The sequence below is a fragment of the Typopeltis vanoorti genome, chromosome 9 (assembly GCF_054136105.1).
Source record: "Typopeltis vanoorti isolate ZY-2024b chromosome 9, IOZ_Tvanoo_1.0, whole genome shotgun sequence".
Classification (NCBI taxonomy): Eukaryota; Metazoa; Arthropoda; class Arachnida; order Uropygi; family Thelyphonidae; genus Typopeltis; species Typopeltis vanoorti.
Window position 1 is genome coordinate 105,548,596 of NC_143557.1, and position 19,287 is coordinate 105,567,882.

The 19,287-nt window shown below is 36.8% G+C and overlaps 1 protein-coding gene across 6 annotated transcripts in view; it reads right to left on the reverse strand.

The window, feature by feature from the left end:
* Positions 1-19,287, reverse strand: part of LOC150103378 (protein C19orf12-like) — a 61,269-nt gene that overhangs the window by 37,788 nt on the left and 4,194 nt on the right. For all 6 annotated transcript variants that reach the window (XM_090398114.1, XM_090398113.1, XM_090398115.1 and 3 more), the window contains exon 2: positions 4,406-4,476. The gene's annotated coding sequence lies outside the window, so the exon portion shown is untranslated. The remainder of the gene's footprint in view (positions 1-4,405; positions 4,477-19,287) is intronic.

Below are 19,287 nucleotides of genomic sequence, written 5' to 3' on the forward strand. Positions count from 1 at the left end.
GACATGATAGAAACTTTTAAGATATTAAAGGGATTTTATAAAATTGATGTAAGTGAAATTTTTCAATATATGACAAACAGTCAGAGAACTAGAGTCCATCTGTGGAAGTTACATACAAGAGTGGTTAGTAGGGGTGTGTGAGGACTAGATTTTTTGCATGGAGAGTGAGTGGAATGAATTGCCAGAATTAGTTGCTAGTTCTCTGATGGTGAATGGATTCAAGGAGAGGTAGGATTAAATGATAGGATTTGTGTGTAATGGTTAATTTGGATCTCCCACGATGAGTCTTCAGGCTCCATGGTGATGCCATAAAATAATAATAATTCGAAATGGATAAACACTCAAATATTTATTGCTCATTAACTTGGTTTCGTATGAACACTGTCTAAACCAATTTGTAAAAGAACTATTACAATTACTGTTATAATCTCACAATGCCAAATACCCTCAGGTCACACAATCTTGTAATCTAACTTAACCCTAACCCTAGCGTAGTGCTGTTAATGATTGAAATGGAAACCAGATTGTGTTCTTCATGCTTGCATAGAAGAGGACATATCCCACACAGATCTGTGGCCAGTCTTCTAGAGGAAGGTCAATGTTTATTTAGCACATAACACTGAAATTCCAAGCCAGGGAAGATGTTCATTAAAAATCCTCCGGATCTCATGCCGAAAGTGAGCCAGAGCTGGAAAACGAAGCTTGACTCATCTTGTAGCTGTAGGAAAAGCCACTGTTATCTGCATGTTTAGATATGTTGCTGTGTTATCCACAAAAAAAGACTGTGCCTAAGACATGGCAAATCCTTTCATGTTTATTCATCAGGCGAGTTTTCAGTGCCCATATGGAGATATCATAGCTATTCACTTTTCCACTTAAATGGAATGTAGCCTCAACAAATTACCTCAAACATGAGGCAACTTGCTTCATGTTTAGTCATGTTCATCTTCCACGTGACTGAAAACTGCAGTAGAAGTTGTATTGTTTGAATTCAGCTTACTCAATTAGGACTTGCAGCAGGTATGGTTTCATCTTCAGCTACCTATGGAGAATGTCTAGCAGAGGGAAGCTTATCTTACTGATTTCCTAGGATCTTGCTGAATTGTGAGAAATATGACTCATGGCTTTCTCAGACATGTGGACACCCTGTGCTGGTCAGTCCTTTATAGATGCACCCTTTCTACTCCATATGTTTGTGATAGATGTTGTTAAGACCTGGTGGAGGTTTGCTATATTGTGCATGGAATAATCTTTGCAAACCCCAACACTAAATGCTTTCTCCTGTTGGCAAGATGAATAGTGACGTGTTTCCTGGCGATGGAAATATGCACAAACTTTCAAGCACCAAAATCTGGAAAAAAATTTGAAAATGCAAAGTTTATATGAAACCTAGCTACTGAGTAATAAATATTTGAAATTGTTTAATTTTGTTTCATTAGGCCATTAGTCATAAACGTTCTGCTTTAACTAGGACAGGTCCAAGAAATATTTATATGATGCCAGAAGATCATAAAGCCATTTCTTCATTCACACACATCATACACCAACACAAGTTAAATGATAACCCTTCATTTGCTCAGGTCTGTCTGTTTTTTTTTTTTTTTTTTTTTTTAAATAATGAAATTGTATTACACCAATCGATCGATTAATGCGCTCTTTAAAACAAGTGCATTAATCGAATATAACCTATGGGGAAAAATATAATTCGTTCCTCAAATTTCTTTTTTAACCCTTAATTTTTTTTTATAAAAGAATTAGGGTATGCCTCTGGGCCTAGTTAAAGGAAAACCATGAAGCTAAAAGACAAAACATATTCAGGATATAAATTTATTATTCTGCTTCTTAACAAAGAATTAAGCTAATGTAGTTTAGCAGGCATTCTGTTTCTTTTTTTCATACAACTGACGGTATGGCCCTATTGCTTCTTCTGCAAATTTTACTGGTTATCTCTTCACCAGGGTCAGTCTCTAAGCATTGCTGCTTAAAAACTTCGATTGTACAAAAATATTTTCAAATCGTTTCTGATAACCTCTTTGGTAAGTGATTAAATTTTCTTCATATTCTTCAGGATCTTCTCGCTGTGCATCTAAATTTAGCAGGTCAAAATCACTCAACTTCGCAGAATGAGATTTAATAACTTAGATTCATTTGAAAAGCCTCTAAAATCATTTGCACAACGTGCTTCCAAACAGCTCGCATATTACTAGCAGTAATTTCATTCGGCTTTGCGACTTTATAACCTGGCTGAGATTTCTCTGATTTGGTTAGAAAAGTCTTGGAAGGCATTCGCTTCCAAAATAGGGCCGGTTTCATCAATATTAAATATTTGTTGATCACAATAGTTCCCTTCTTACACATTTTTCTTCAAAATCTCTGGATATCTCGTTATCTGCAATTGCAGCTTCGCCTGTGATTAGAACATTATGTAGGCTATTCCTCTTTTTGAAACGTTCAAATCACCCAGCACTGATGTGGAATTCTTCTTTTCCATCATTGATAGTCTTTTCTTTCCAGGTTATAAAGAGACAATGCTTTTGATTTAATAAGGCCAGTGTTTAGCGAGATCTGTTTTTGGTTACAATCTTCGATCCATGTGAAAAGATGTCTCTCTAATTCAATCATTATAATACTTTGATTTCGAGTGCATGCATGATGAACTTGAAGCAGCCTTTCTCTTTGATTCACCCATTTTTGTGTTCTTGTTCTATCTTTGCTCTGGACATGCCTTGTTAATTTTTCTTTGTTATTTCAAGTTTTTCATCCAATCAGATTACTTTTCAAAATCATTTTCACCTTTCTATTTTTTGCTCACTAATTCTTTTACTCATGATTAAAGGTTAGAAAAATAATTTAAAATAAAAAAGTATGGAAAACAATTGCACGAGATACGATCAGCAAAATGCTATGTAAAGCAGACAACATAAATGATGGCGGTAAATTTGGAACATAGTGTACATGGAAATAGTGTAGTATGCCATTAAAAAATAACTTTGTAAAATGTTTCAAATTGTTTATTTTTTACTTGGTTAGACTATAATAAATTTAGTTTAATCCTTTATCCAAGTGTGAGCAAACAAAGTTTGCACCTAAAAGTATCTTCAACACCAGGCAACTCGTTGCAAAGGTTGAGCAAGCTAACATCACTCTTATCTCAGTATCTCCCATAATGCAAAACACATCTCCTTGCAGATATGTATAATGTTATGCATTAAGGGAAGGGCCACTACCCAGACTAGTTTCAACCTGTATTGAGGTCTCTTCAGTGGGAGCCAGGCCCAAGTGGAGATATCAGGCAGAAGCATTAGCAAGGTCATCTCTACCTATAGGAGTTGCCAAACGGTGTGCCACCTTTTTATTAAATTACTCTGGATTTAGAAAAAGATGTTGAAAGTTTATTTTTCACTTGGTTAGACTATAATAAATTTAGTTTAATCCTTTATCCAAGTGTGAGCAAACAAAGTTTGCGCCTGAAAGTATCTTCAGAACTGGGGGTAAGGTAGTACAACACCAGGCAACTCGTTGCAAAGGTGGGGCAAGCTAACATCATTCCTATCTCAGTATCTCCCATAATGCAAAACACATCTCCTTGCGGATATGTATAATGTTATGCATTAAGGGAAGGGCCACTACCCAGATTATACACATTATACATACCTGCAAGGAGATGTGTTTTGCATTATGGGAGATACTGAGATACGAGTGATATTAGCTTGCCCCACCTTTGCAACGAGTTGCCTGGTGTTGTACTACCTTACCCCAGTCCTGAAGATATTTTCAGGTGAAAACTTTGTTTGCTCACACTTGGCAGCTCCTATAGGTAGAGATGGCCTTGCTAATGCTTCTGCCTGGTATCCCCACTTGGGCCTGGCTCCCACTGAAGAGACCTCAATAAAGGTCGAAACTAGTCTGGGTAGTGGCCCTTCCATGCATAACATTATACATATCTGCAAGGAGATGTGTTTTGCATTATGGGAGATACTGAGATAGGAGCAATGTTAGCTTGCTCCACCTTTGCAACGAGTTTCCTGGTGTTGTACTACCTTACCCCAGTCCTGAAGATACTTTCAGGTGCAAACTTTGTTTGCTCACACTTGAATAAAGGATTAAACTAAATTTATTGTTTCAAATCAGTAACTAATTTATTTCATCCTGGCGAGTGATTTTTTAAAATAGTTAGCCATAAAAAATGTATAAATCGAAAATTTTGAAAATCTGTAACATTTATTTTTAAGATGTATATAGGCGCACTAATCGAATTTGAGTATCGAAAAAAAATGACGCCCTAATTGAGGGATTGCTGTATTTTATTACAATCCATGATAAACAAGTTTCTTTTGTGGCTTTCTGTGAAAATCACATATTTCTATCAATTAAAGTAAAAGCACAATGGTTTATTTACACTTACCCAAAGAGAATAAACTGAGACCACTGTTAGGCCTACTTTTGCTTTTCAAGGCATCCAATTTTCTCATAAATCTGAAAAAAAAAAAACAGAGCAAACTCAGTTGAAGTGTTGTACAGCATCATAAAATTAGATTGAAATATAATCATTTAATCTTCATGCTGTGCAGCATGAAGAATGCTGTTAACAGCATACATTTCAAAAATGGTTTGACATGAATGCAGCATGTGTGCATGGTGAAATGTGAAAGATGTGTTTGTGGAGAGGCTGAACAGGAGATGAGAGAAGGTATGCATTTGTAGACAGTGTGATATTTTGTTAGACTATGAAATATATCAGCAAATGCGAAACAGACTGAAGGAATGAAAGTTAACATAAATGAAAGAACGGAACGAAAGGTAGTTGGTGAGACTGAGGAAGTGAAAGAATGCAAGGAAGGAAAAAAGAAGCAACAGTAAGTGATAACAAAGTGAAAGTAAGTAGGAAAAAGGAAACACAAGAAAGCTGTGACAGAACAAGAGGTAGCGAGACTATGGGAGCGAATCTTGCTGGAATGCATGATTTCGAGAAAGTTATTCAAAATGGAAAGAGGAATATGCAGTGTGATATTAGATGTTTAGTGAAAATCCGCTCTCCAGCCAAAAGGCTGTGGGTTCGAATCTCTCCGTGGGCATGGATGTTTGTGATTGTCAGTGAAAATACTAGTGGTGGTGATGGGCGGTAGATGGCATTGGTATGGATGATGATGGTTTGTTGTAGTTGGTGGAGACGGAGAGCAGTACCCTCCCTCAATGAATCCTTTTACTTCCTGGAGGTGTCACATAATAATAATAACAAATGTAAGCATGCAAAAGAATAGAAAGAAAGAAATAAGTGATGAATGACTCAAAAATAGCACTTTATGGAGATTCGTTTGTTAAAGTGTTGATTAATGAGAAAGTTCATAAGGTCTGCTATCCAGGAGAGACTAAGTAAGATAATTCCTGCTTTGGATATCAGGAGGAAATGAGCAAGAGAATTACTGATGGTTGTGGGAACAAATGATTTAGATGAACAAATGAAAATGAAAGGTCAAATATCCAGAGGTTATTGAGGAGAGTGAAAGACAACAGTATAGTGGGAAAGGTTGTCAGTGTGTTACACCAAGGCATGACAATGATGATGAATTGATATGGAGAAAGAATCATGACTGGAATGCTGGCAGAGCTGTGTGAGAAGGAAGTGTTATGGATGTGTGGCATGCATTTGAGGGAAGAATGGAATTATACATACAAGATGGTCTACATTTGAATGGCTTTGGAGAACTAGAGACTGTTGTTAGATGGAAATGGAGTGAGAAGGCAAGCAACAGATAAGAAGTAAGAGGTGAATTAAATCAGGAGAATGGAACAGAAGAGACCGAAGTGTTTAGCAATGGAAATAGTAGTAATGTGAGATGAAGAAAGAACAGAAATGCAATAGGATAAGGGGAAGGGGGGGATGGCATAGGAGTGGGTTGGGGGATGCGAGGGGAGGTAGTTGAGACTGAGCAGATACATGGGGTAAGCGGTGATAAAGGTCACTGGGCAAGTGTGGTGTGGAAATCGCAACCAACAAGTGGCTTGGGAAGGACTGGTTATAGACCTAAAAGTGAACTACTGTATTTATTTACAAATGCTAAGATAGAAAGGGAAAGAGTGAGTTGCTGATGAGAGCAGAGAAATTATGTCCACATAAGGTAGACATGAAAGCAGGAAAGTGGCAATCGTTTAGAGGCAGTGTCGTCTCAGGTGGAAGTTGACAGAAAGAGATCTATAGGCCAAGGAGTGTGAAGGGAAGTAATAAAGAAATGTATAAGCAACTTGGGTTGGTGAACAAGGGAAGGGTGATTTTAATTATGTCAGTATAGATGAATAAAGAGATAGCATTTGGGAATAAGGAATGTGAATTTCTCAAGTTCTTGAGACAACTATCTCAGGCAGTATGTAAAGAAGGACATGCAAGAATTGAGTTTTATATCTGATCATTTCAAAGGAGCATGTAACCATCAGAGTGGGGTTTCGCACTTCCCTAAAGTAAGTAAGAGTGATCATGAAGCGATTACCTGGGTTGTAGCTAGCTATATGAAGACTTCTGTGAGGAAAGGATGGTGATTATGATATGCTTAGAAGACAACAACTTGGAACTATAGCATAGAATGGGACTGAATAGAAAAGAAAGGAAATAAATGCTGCTTGGGAACTGATAAAAATACATAACAGCATCAATGTGTAAATGTATCCTGAAGATCAAAAGGCTGAATAAGGTATGTGTAAAATGGACGAATTAGGAGATAAGTATGAAATCTGGAAGAAGGGGCACAAGATGATAATGGTAATAATTAGTTCCATTAAAAGTATGAAGAGTGACTCGGTTGGTAAGGACAGTAAAAGTGCAGTATTAACCAAAATTTATATCAGAAAGAAAAACCCTACGAAGTTTTCTTTGCTATGTTGCAAGTAGAAGCTTCTACTTGCAACATATTTCAACATAAGAATGATTATGATAAGATGATGTTAATGGATGAAAGTGGGAGATTGGTAACTGATGTATAGGAGAGGCATTCAGTGAGCAGTTCATTAGGGTGTTTAATCCTCAGTGCGAAATGAGAGAAGACAGAATGGTGAGCAAGCAAGAGGTAGAGTATATGAGGAGTTAAGTCAGCTAGATGTTGATAAGGCAATGGAACTTGATAATATATGAGGGATGAGGACTGGAAAGTTCTGATAAACACCTATAACAATAATTAATTTTGTGCTTTCTTATATACCCTAAAAGAAAAAAACAAATTATTACAATTTGATGAAACATGGAGGTTAAAAGGTTTTAAGATATGTTGTTTCTTGTGGTTATATCGGTTGCTTTAATATCATTTTTGTTCTAGGTGTTTATCAGAACTTTCCACTCTCCTCTCATATCACGTATATTAAGGGAATGTTCTAAGGAGTTAATATCAGTCTCAGCCTACCTGCTTAACAAGTCTTCCAACAGCACCAGTCAAAAAGGAATCGAAGGAAGGTAAATTTGTTCAAACTCCACAAAGGTGGTGATAAGGTTAATGTCCCAAATTATAGACTGATCTATATATCTTAGGTTGTGGCTACAGTATTGGAAACAATGGTGAGAGATAAGATACAAAAGTGGGTTAATAACAGTGGTATTCTTTGTGCTTGTCAGCATGGGTTTGTTAAAAAGGAGTTTGTGTTATACCAACTTGCTTATGTACTAAAACAAGGTGATGAATATATTGGACAAGGAAGATGTGTGTGTACATACACACACGATATACTTAGCTTTTGCAAAAGCTTTTGACAAATTGCTATACTGGAAGTTGTAAACTAAACTGAAACAGATGGGATCGGATAACAGACAAGTGAGTTCAATATGTGGCTGGCTATCAGATAAATATCAACAAGTTGTGTATGGGGTAGGCACTATGCCAGAAGAGGAGAGTCACTAATGGTGTGCCACAGGTGTGTGTTTTGGGATCGTTGTTATCTAATTTATATATTAATATTAGGAAGTAACTAAACACATGCACGTAACCACAGTAATCAAATTATTTTTAATAAGAAAATATTTCATCCTAAGTATCTCATGACATCATCAGTACAGTTATTTCAAACAATACTAGCAATAACATACAGTTAGGGTGCATGCTCACAATGGAATCCCACTATGCATGCAGTAGATTATTATAGAATTAGATTAAAATAAACATATCTGATATAAAAAAAATTAGATTAAATTAAAATAAAATAACATACAAATTTATTTTACATAATTAAGGATGACAATTTCCAGACTTTATGGATAGTAAGAAGTCATTACGGTTTAAGTTGGGTCTGTGACGTAGAGCTTGAGCACTTTTTTTTTTTTTTTTTTTTTATATAAACGTTCATGTTTGTTTATATAAGAATCTATGCTTAGATTTGTGCAGATGTTCAGAGATGAGTTTACTAATAGATCTTCCTGTCTGTCTGTAGTAAGACATCTTACGGGAACATGGAACTTCATAAATGCCAGGTAGCATCAAAGGTGAGAGTTTGTCTTTAGGAGAAGGTAATAAATTATAGATCTGGTTGATTGGTTTGTAGGTAGCAGCAAGTTTGCATTTCTTCATAATTTTTGACAGATGTTCGGAGATGCCTTTGACATACGGTATGGGAATCCTACGGACTTGTTCTCATCTAGGTTGATGTGTGGGGAAGTGACCGATGATGTTTTGAGTTGTTTTTGGATTGTATCCATTTAGTATGGCTGTATTTTTGATGACTTCCAATTCTTGGTTTAAATATTCTTCAGAGGAACAAAATCTGTGTGCTCTGGCTACTAATGATTTAACGATGTCATATTTTCGAGATGGATGGTGAGCCGATGAATTGTGAATGTAACAACCTGAAAATGTCGGCTTACAATAGACAGAAGTGGAGATGGAACCATCTTTTCGTTGGATGTGTAAATCCAGAAAAGAGAAACCTTGTGAAGATGCTTTCATCCTTAGCTACGAAATTGTCTCCCCCCTCATTAATTCCCCACAAGGAAACAATAGACTTGTTAATTTAAAAAAATTCTATCCGATATTGTGGAATGATTCAAATTTGTTATTACATCCAGATACTTCACATGGAAAGAAAAAATTTATAAGCAAGAGGAAAGAACAGCAATGGGCTCTCCCCTTATCAAACTTAACCAACCTTTTTCTGGAACACCTTAAAGAAAAAATTTTCATGTTTGAACCTAAACCAAAAAGTTGGCTACGATATGTTGATGACGTCTTTGCCGCCTGGAATCATTCTGAACAAAACTACACCTGTTTCTAGATAAAAATCAACATTCTTCGTCCTCGCATCAAATTCACACTAGTGAATTTGATGCGAAAAGAATCTTCACAAGGTTTCTCCTTTCTGGATTTACATATCCAACGAAAAGAAGATAGTTCCATCTCCACTTCTGTCTGTCGTAAGCCGACATTTATAGGTCATTACATTCACAATTCATCTGCTCACCATCCATTTCAAAAATATGGCATCATTAAATCATTAGTAGCCAGATCACACAGATTTTGCTCCTCTGAAGAATCTTTAAACCAAGAATTGGAAATCTTTTAATTAAAAATATAAAAAAAAAAAATCAGCTAACGCCTTTTTTTTTATTCCCATATACGGGAGTAGGCGAGGCCATTTAGCCCTATCTAACTTTTGGAGACTGAGTAGGCAGTTCAATCTCCACTGGTACCAATCAGAGATAGATGGCCCAAGGCTATCACTAATTAAGCGGTGCATAGTGAAGAGAGACGGCTCAAATGTGCCGCCATCTCGTGGTCCCTAACCATAACACAATATATTTAATGTCTGAAATAATGTGGGTTCTACGGTCGATTTTCTTGAGTTTACGGGACGAAAAACCCGCTTGCCTGTGCCAGAGATCGACTAACTCGGGAACCGATCGAAAAAAGGCTTAGAAAAATTTCCTCTAGTCGCCGACTAGACTCGAAACCAAGTCTTCCTTCATGCAGCCAAGTGCCGTGGTGTGCAAACGCCACATCCACTGAGCTACACAGGCTCTTAATTAAAAATACAGCCATACTAAATGGATACAATCCAAAAACAACCCAAAATCATCGGTCACTAACCCACACACATCAGCCTAGACAAGAACAGATCCATAGGATTCCCATACTGTATATCAAAGGCATCTCTGAACGTCTGTCAAAAATTATAAAGAAATACAAACTTGCTGCTACCTACAAACCAATCAACCAGATCTATAATTTGTTACCTTCTCCTAAAGACAAACTCTCACCTTTCATGCTACCTGGTGTTTATGAAGTTCATCAGACTGCAGAGATCTGTTGTTTGCAGTCTGATGGCTGGAAAGTGGATATGCTATCCACTCAGCCATGTCATTGTATGTCATATGCTCACTTCATTATTAAGTTGGTTTACAAATGCTATATCATATGTTAGTTCAATGAATTCAGATGTTTATATATTTAGTGTATGATGATAATTCGGCCATGAGGCTCATATAGGCAGGTATGGAAAATCTTGAATGCCATTGGCTGCAGTGTATTTTTGTCCATAAATTGCATGTGTTCTCCTGGTCTATTTGTCTGTATTATGAAACACCCAAGTTTCCAGAAGGAAAACCTTGCCGGATCTTCAACTGAAAAGCCCTGATCCTATTTGGCATCCAGATGGGTTTCAAACCTAGGTATTTTCCAACTATAGGGAATTGTTGAAACCAACTGAGCTACGAGGGGTTGAATATTTTTTTTTTAATTTTCATCTTTTATTAAAAAAAAAATAAGATGACAGGCTAAATAAGAGATCTTGATTCTGGTTGCACTGTGTTGGTCACCTGATCAATTGAGGCATCTTTAAATTTATGAATATAAGTCTTGAACTATGTAAGGAACTTCTGTTTTTTACCAGACTACTAAAAGGTTTTCCATGGGTGTGAAAAGCCAAAGCTAATACTTGTAAGCTCTCTATTTTTTGAATATCCTTAAAATGTTTTTAAATAAATTTCTTCTGAGTGGCCAGTCTATCCTATATCATACAAGGGGGGGAATCTGGAAAGTTCTCATAAACACCAAGAACTTATATTAAAGCAACTGATATAAACACAAGAAAGAACATACTGGTCACAAAGTTATGAAGGTAACCTATGTTCTTATATCCTTGTACGTTCTTTCTTGTAGTTATATATGTTGCTTTAATATCATTTTTGTTATAGGTGATTATCAGAATTTTTCTGCCTCCCCCCCGTATAATAACCATAACACAATACAAACTGAAAGTAGCATTCACACCTAAAAAAGAGAGTATCTTCTAAATTAAGGTGTTCCAAATAACAACATCCACATTTGAAAAAAAAGAAGCTGCATATCAAATTTTTTGCAACTGTGGGATCTGTTATGTGACAATGTAACAAATATCAAGATCTTTCACATGTGCCTTAGAATCCCATAGTGCAATTTTGGACATGTATATTGGAAGAACATTAATGGAAGAACCATTACTAAAGATTAGGTTTAACTTTTATTAAGGTCTTATTAGTGGCAGGATAGTTGTGAAGATACTTTATTTGCAAATAATGTCTGCTTACATCTGGGTAAAGGATTAAACAATATAACTTTTTGCCAAATATAATTTACTTTGTAACTAAGTGAAGAAACTTTCTACAGCTTTCTCTCACCCCAAGTATTTTAATATTAAGGTAATACATCTTATTACCACTCACATATGACTTCTTCATTAACTCAATCATGGTATCCATCTGGGTCAGCTCCCCGTGTGGTGGCCAGGATAAGAATAGCTCCACTGCAGCCCATGCATGTTGTACAAGGTGACGAAAATGGGTACCCAGGGATGTCAAACTGGTGGCCCACATGCACCCCACGACGCCTCAAGGCAAGATTAAAAAACGGACGGTCGCTTTTTATAATAAAACAGAAATACCATATTTACTCGAATATAACTCACCCTCCCTTATGACTCGTACCTCTGATTTTTTTTTTACGAAAAAATAAATCAAAAAGTTTTGCATATACATTGCACACAAAAATAAAGTTTAACCACTTTCACGTCGGGGCGATAACTCGCTCCCCCACAGTAAACAACGCCCTCCCCAACTGCCACTATACAACAGACGCAAGAAAAACAAGTAGTTTTATTGTACCACTGAATAAAGTACAGAGACATTTGATGTCTGTGTAATATATTTGTTTAGTGCAATCAGAGACAACTGGGATAAAAACGGTACTAACTAATGAGTCAAATGTCCCTCTTCCGCACTGACCATGCTGTGTAGACTCGAGCAAAATCATACGTTGCACCGGCAAACACAGTACCTAACTAAAAACTATTATTTTTAGTTTAAATGTGTGTGAGTGTGGTTTAATTTGGTTCAAATGCTATCTATTGTAAATATTAATATAACAAAAATATTCTTTGTTTTTTTTTTTTGAGTTATCATAATCATTATATTATTATTTTATGTCTTGTAATGACTTAGAATAAATAAAATTTTTGTTAATAATTTTCCAATTTATTTATACTCATTCTTTCACTTCCCTTCGATTCTAATTGGTGCAGGTTTTTTTAGTCAAAATTTTTTTGCAGCCCAATTGAGATAACGTTTTATGACAAATAGCCCAAGGCCCAATTGAGTTTGATGCACCTGCTGTAGCCAATGAAGTTCTAACTGAGGCTCGGCTATTGCTGTTATCCTCCTGCCATGATCAGAGCTTTATATAGCTCAATAACACCCTATCCTTACATTGTCCTCTATAGATAACGGGGAATATGCAAAACATTCTTGCTTCGCCCATCTAGCCAGTCCTTTTTAGGACTTTTTTTTATCTGGGTCAGCTTATCCATAAAATAGTGATAATAACACGAATAATGTCTGTGATTTGAATTCTATTATGAAAGCACACATTAGCTCGTATGTTGATATTTGGGATGGAGTAGGATCGCCATTTTAATCATCTTTTTTCAGATTGATTTGATCTATGGGATATTTACATTGGGTTCTAGGACCCACCTCTCAAACTTTATTCAAACAAGATTATTATTACTTATCAAACATGACAAAACCTCTAAATGAAACCGTATTCAAAGAGGTATACAGAGAATTTCTGAGATTAGGAAAATTATTGGGCAACAACTGGGCAGGGAAAGTAAAGCTGTTCGATACATTTCCCCCCCTGCAGCAGTCACAGATGACAGGATGGATGATTTAAATGATGGAAGTATGCTGACTCAATCAGAATTAGGACACTCCACACAAATCTAGAGGATGCTGCATCCCTAAATAGTATTCAGCAGTCTTTGGAAACCAACACAGAATTCCAAATAGTCAAAAAGAAGAGGAAAATCTCCTCTACTGCAGATGCACCCAAAACAGCAGAGATAATGAAAAGAAAGGGTACCCCCAGTCGCCTTAAGGGCCAAAGAGTACTGGACATCCATTCAATCTGCACTGAAATCTTCAGATATCACCTTCACGAAAGAAGGAATACGTATACAGCCAAAAACGTCGTCAGACTACAGAAAAATAACCAAATTCCTAGACGACGACAACAACCTGCCATACCACACATTTGCATTCAACAGTGAGAAGAATCTAAAAGTGGCATTAAGAGGGGTAACTGAAACAATACAGACAGAAGTCACAGCAGACCTCCAATTTAAGGGATTTAGCCAAATTAAAGTCAGCCGAATGAGGAGAGCTGATACAGCACCCTATCCCCTAATTCTAGTGGAAATAAGTAAAGATCAAAAACACATATACAATCTCCAGACCATCTGTCATCTAGTCATAAAAGTAGAGGCATTAAAGTATAAATCAACTATAATGTAATGTCACAGATGCCAAAAATTTGGGCACACACAACGATGCTGTAAGGCTGAATTTCATTGCGTGAAATGTGGTGGCAAACATGCAACAAATGAATGCCAAAAACCCCTGCACACAACCAGCAAAGTGTGCAAATTGCGGAGGCCACACCCTGCAAACTATAGGGTCTGCATAGCATTTCCTCAAAACCAGCAAACCTATACAAGAACGCACGTCCTCCCATCAAACCACAGTCGCCACAATGGACAGAAGATCATATACTGAAGTTACAAGACCAACGTACCTAAAAGACCCAAAACCAAACCAGTCACAGCAAAGCAACAAACCTATCCTACTGAAAATAACAAGTCACATAGGCAAAATGCTTGCTGAACTCCGGCAAACCAACCCAACTCAAGAAGCCAAGGATATCATCTTAAGGAACACACACACACACAGTCACTCCTTGTTGAAATCCTTAATGGATAAGGCTAAAAGAAAACTTAAATCACTACAGATTGTTAGCTGGAATGCAAATGGTCTATCTAACAAATTACAGGAGCGGCAGGAGTTTGCAGTAGAAACACAAGCAGATATTATTCTCATAAATGAATCACATGTTCGTCCAAGTGACAAGATAAGAATTAACAGTTATAGCACTTACTGTACAGACAGATTCTATGCCAGAGGAGGATGCACAGCCATCTTTGTCAAAAGAAACATAAAACATAATTTAATAGCCGAACCCCAAACAGAACACATGAAAACCACAGGAATTGAAATATATATGGAAAACACAAGCAGCATCAGGATATATGCAGCCTACAACATCCCCAAATAAAAAACTCCTTGAATCTGACTTAGATGTGATACTTAATACACACAGAGCAGTGATCATAGCCAGAGATTTTAATGCCAAACATTCAGTCCAGAACAGCAGAAACTCAAATATCAATGGAAGAATACTCAAATCTTATACCACTTCATGAAATATAACAGTGATAGGACCCACTGAATCCACACACTAAGGAGCAACCGGACGTCCTGATGTACTAGATATAGCTATATTAAAAAACATAGCGCACAGCTATCAAATACAAACAGTCAACGACTTAAGTTCTGATCACAATCCCATCATATTACAACTAGGCACCATACAAGATTTAATGGAAAACACCACCACATTTATAATTTGGAAACAACTTCCCTCAGCCTTCCAGGAAAACCTTGACCCAATACAGCATATAACATGCACCGAAGATATATGAAATAGCAGTGAAAACTCTTGAAAATCAACTACTGACAGCGATAACACAGGTAACAAATATAATCAAATGTACACCACCAAATAAACTCCCAGAGGATATAAAACGTCTTATCCAAGAGAAAAACAGATTAAGAAGACAATATCAGAGAACAATGGATCCGGCGGATAAACAAGCAATTAATTTTGTTCATTAACGATAGAGGAAAGGATCTGAGAGGAAGTGTTCACTTGTTTGCTGATGCAAAGTTGGGTAGAGCAATTGCGAGTGCACAGGATGTCAAAATTTTGCAGGATGATTTGGATAGTTTGGAGGACTGGGCTAGGGAAAATGGATGTCAATTTAATGTGGCAAAGTGTAAGGTTATGCATTTTGGAGTGAAAAGATTAGCAGCAGTATATTACAGTGGTGGAACCGTACTCCAGGAGATTGACGAGGCCAGGGATTTGGGAGTGTTGGTGGATAGGGAGTTGAAGTTAAGGGGACACATTGCAGAAGTGGCTAAATCAGCTCATCAAATCACTTGGTTACTGAAAAAATACTTTAACAAGCAGAGACAAACAAGTTATTGTTCCTCTATATCGAGCCCTGATAAGACCCCATCTGGACTACTGTGCCCAGATATGGGCACTAGGGTTTCTTCTTGATGGAGAGGAGGTGAAGAGGATCCAGAGACGAGTGACTAAGATGGTGGCAGGTCTGTGGAATGAACCTTATGAGAACAGATTCAAGATTTGTAGTTTGCAAAAATTGATGGTAAAAATAAACTCAAGAATTGAAAACGCAGTTAGCTGTAATTCCAGGTCTAAATCAGCTTCAACCTTTAGATGTCTGTATTAATAAACCATTTAAGGGATTTATGAAGGAGAAGTGGAACACTGTCTTCAGATTTTGAGGTTACACCATCAGGAAGAAGCCTAGCATTTCGCAAGTTTGTGAGTGGGTCAAAGCTTCATGGGATGCTGTGAAAACTGAGACAGTGGTTAAATCATTTAAGAAATGTGGCATTAGTTATGCACTGGATGGTGCAGAGGACAGTTTGTTGTATGAGGACTCAGATTCTGATTTAGAAGTGGTTTAAAGTGTCTCTTATTTAGCTCTAGAGATGAATTTCTGGGTTTTGATAAAAAATTAAAAAGGTGGGTACTCTTTCCTAGTTAGATTAGGTATTTTTTAAAAGCAGACCTACTTATTACTTTATATTTGAAATACTGTAAATTCATTAGAATATTCAGTGATAAAGTTTTTTCCCTAAAAAATGTGTACAAAAAATGAGGTGCGTCATATATGCCGGCAAATACTTTAATTTCTTGATATCTTTAATTTATAATTCTCGTAGACAAGCTTATACATTGGTTATGCATTACTAAATCACTTAAGGAATTGACAACGTATATAAGAATATAAATTAAATTACACTTTAATAAATATTTCCGATATTTCGGCAACGTCACGTTGCCATCTTCAAAAGGAACTTACAAAAAAAGGCACGTGCACGTAGGCACTACAACACAGTAACTGAGAATGAAGTGAGGAAGCTATTGTTCTCCTAAAAGTCCTGATGGTGCCCCCTAACGGGCTATGTAGGTGTTCTTGGCCGTTGGGCTGAAGGTCTGCTGATGTAAGCCTCCCAAATTTGGGGCAGTCTCATGCAACCAAATTTGTTGAGGTTTGGAGAGGCTGATTCCATGAATAGTCTTTCGAATTTGAATTGGTGTATTATTTTAGCTTTCTTCCACCGTATTCTGTGGCGTGTATCTAGAGCATGGTCTGCAAGACCCAAATGGCTGTACTTGTGAAACTGGATGTAGTCCTTGTGTTCCGAAATTCTGATATTCACTGTCCTGCCTGTTTGGCCAAGAAAGACAGTTTACAGCTGCAAGGGACCTGATATACACCAGGTAGGTCTAGGGGAAGTGGTTGGTCTTTAGTGGAGCGGAAGATAAGGGATGTCAATTTTCTGTATGGTCTGTAACAGGAGGTCGTCATGTTTTTTTAAAAGTTTGGTAATTTTTTCCGAGGTGCCTCGGATGTGGGGAATGGTGATGGATTTAGAGTAATCCTTGTTGTGAAGGGGGGTTGGTTTGTTGGTTTCAATATTTTTTGGATTTTATGGAGGGGGGATAGACATTGGCTGAGAAAGTGTTGAGGATGTGATTTAGTTCAGTGTTTAGGACCTTGTCGTTTAAACAGATTAGTTTAGACCTGTTTTTTAGTGTTTTCACCACTCCATATTGTTGTGTGTGTGTGTGGGGGGGAGAATTGTTGAATGTACCTGCCTGTATGGGTGGGTTTTCTGTAAACTGAGAAAACCATGGTTCCATCAGGCTGACGGGTGACTAGTGTGTCTAGGAAAGGGAGGCTGTTGTTTTCCTCTTTTTCCAGAGATTTATAGTATAACCAAGTGGAAAAAGTTTCAGCAACTAACTATCTCTAATCCAGAGTATTATAATAATAAGGTGTGACACCGACACTTTTGGCAACTCGTATATGAAAATATGCCTTCTGCATTACTTCAACCTTGGTATCATGTCTGGCTCCCACTGATAAATGATGAGACCTCAATAAAGGTCAAAACTGGTCTGCGTAGTAACCCATCTCATAATGCATAGCATTATACATGTCTGCAAGGATATGTGCTTTGCATTATAAGATACTAAGGCAAGTGATGTGAAGTCATACCACCTTTACCACGAGTTGCCACAGTCCTGAAAATACTTTGTTTGCTTACACTTGGATAAAGGATTAAACCAAGTATATAATTTCTTGATATCTTTAATTTATTGTTTATTTACACTTAAGTAAAACATTAAACAAGAATAGAATTTCTTGTCAAGTATTCTTGAATGGCAGGCAACATCAAGTAGAGTGATGTGGGCAAACAAGACAGTGAGTCTTTTTTGCATCAATGGTCCCACAAAGAATTGGAAGAATTTTCCAAGGCACTAGATAAAACAGCCGACACAAAAAAGAATGGCTGGTCCTTGTTAGAGATCCAAACAGCAGAGTAAAAAATGATAACCAAACAAGCCTGGTTGGCCGAGTGGTTAGCAAATCATTCTCCAACCAAAAGGCTGCGAGTTTGAATCCTGGCGTGGGGATGGATGTTTGCGATGGTCTGTGAAAATACTAGTGGTGGTGGGTGGTATATGGTGTTACGGTTCATTGTAGTTGGTGGATTGAGTGATGGAGATGGAAAGTTGTAAAGTAGGTGCCTTCACTCGATGAGTCTTTGGACTCCTGGAGGTGTCACATAATAATAATAATTTTTTTAACACTTTATTATGTCTTCCATACATATAATTACATTATACAATTATAGAAATTTCAAAATTCTAAAAATTACATGCATATAATAATAATAGTATTTTTTTTTAATTCAATGATTTTTATTATTAAAATTATGATTGCATATTATGCATTTACAAAACATGTTCTAGTTTGTTTTTTTTTAAACAGTGAATTTCATTAAAATTTTCCATTTTTTTGTATAACACGTTATATGTTTTTTGTATAATGTGTTAATAATATGTTAGATATAAGAAGAGCCAAAGGCTTCAATTCGGCGACATATGACTTGTTTAAGTTAAGGGATATTACATCCCATATCGTTTCTTAGCCAAATAAGAAACTCAAAGAGTTTCATGCCGAATATAGTAGAAACTATATAAAGTTCGGCGATTCCAAGTGTAAGCAAACACCTGGATATCACAGCAACCGACCGTAAAGGTAGTGCAAGCTGAGGCAACTCATGTCTAAGGTGGAGCAAGCTCCGATCACTATTCTTGATATTTACCCATAATGTGAACTCAGCTCCTAGAAGCTGTATTTCTGTTCTACATTATGAAAGAAGGTCACTACCCAGACTGGTTTCAACCTTTATTGAGGTCTCATCAGTGAGTAGGTAGACCTAGTTAATATCAAGTTTGTAGCAAACAGAACTTACAACCCTTCTATGAGTATTGCCGAGAGGTGTCCTAATAAATTATTAGATATATGAAGAGCCAAAGCTTGCTCCACCTTAGACATGAGTTTCTTCAGCCTGCACTACCTTTAGGGTCAGTTACTGCAGTATCCAGGTATTTGCTTACGCTTGGAATCACCGAACTTTATAGAGTTTCTACTATATTCAGCATGAAACTCTTTGAGTTTCTTATTTGGCTAAGAAATGATATGGGATGTAATATCCCTTAACTTAAACAAGTCATATGTCGCTGAACTGAAGCCTTTGGCTGTTCATATATTTAATAATTT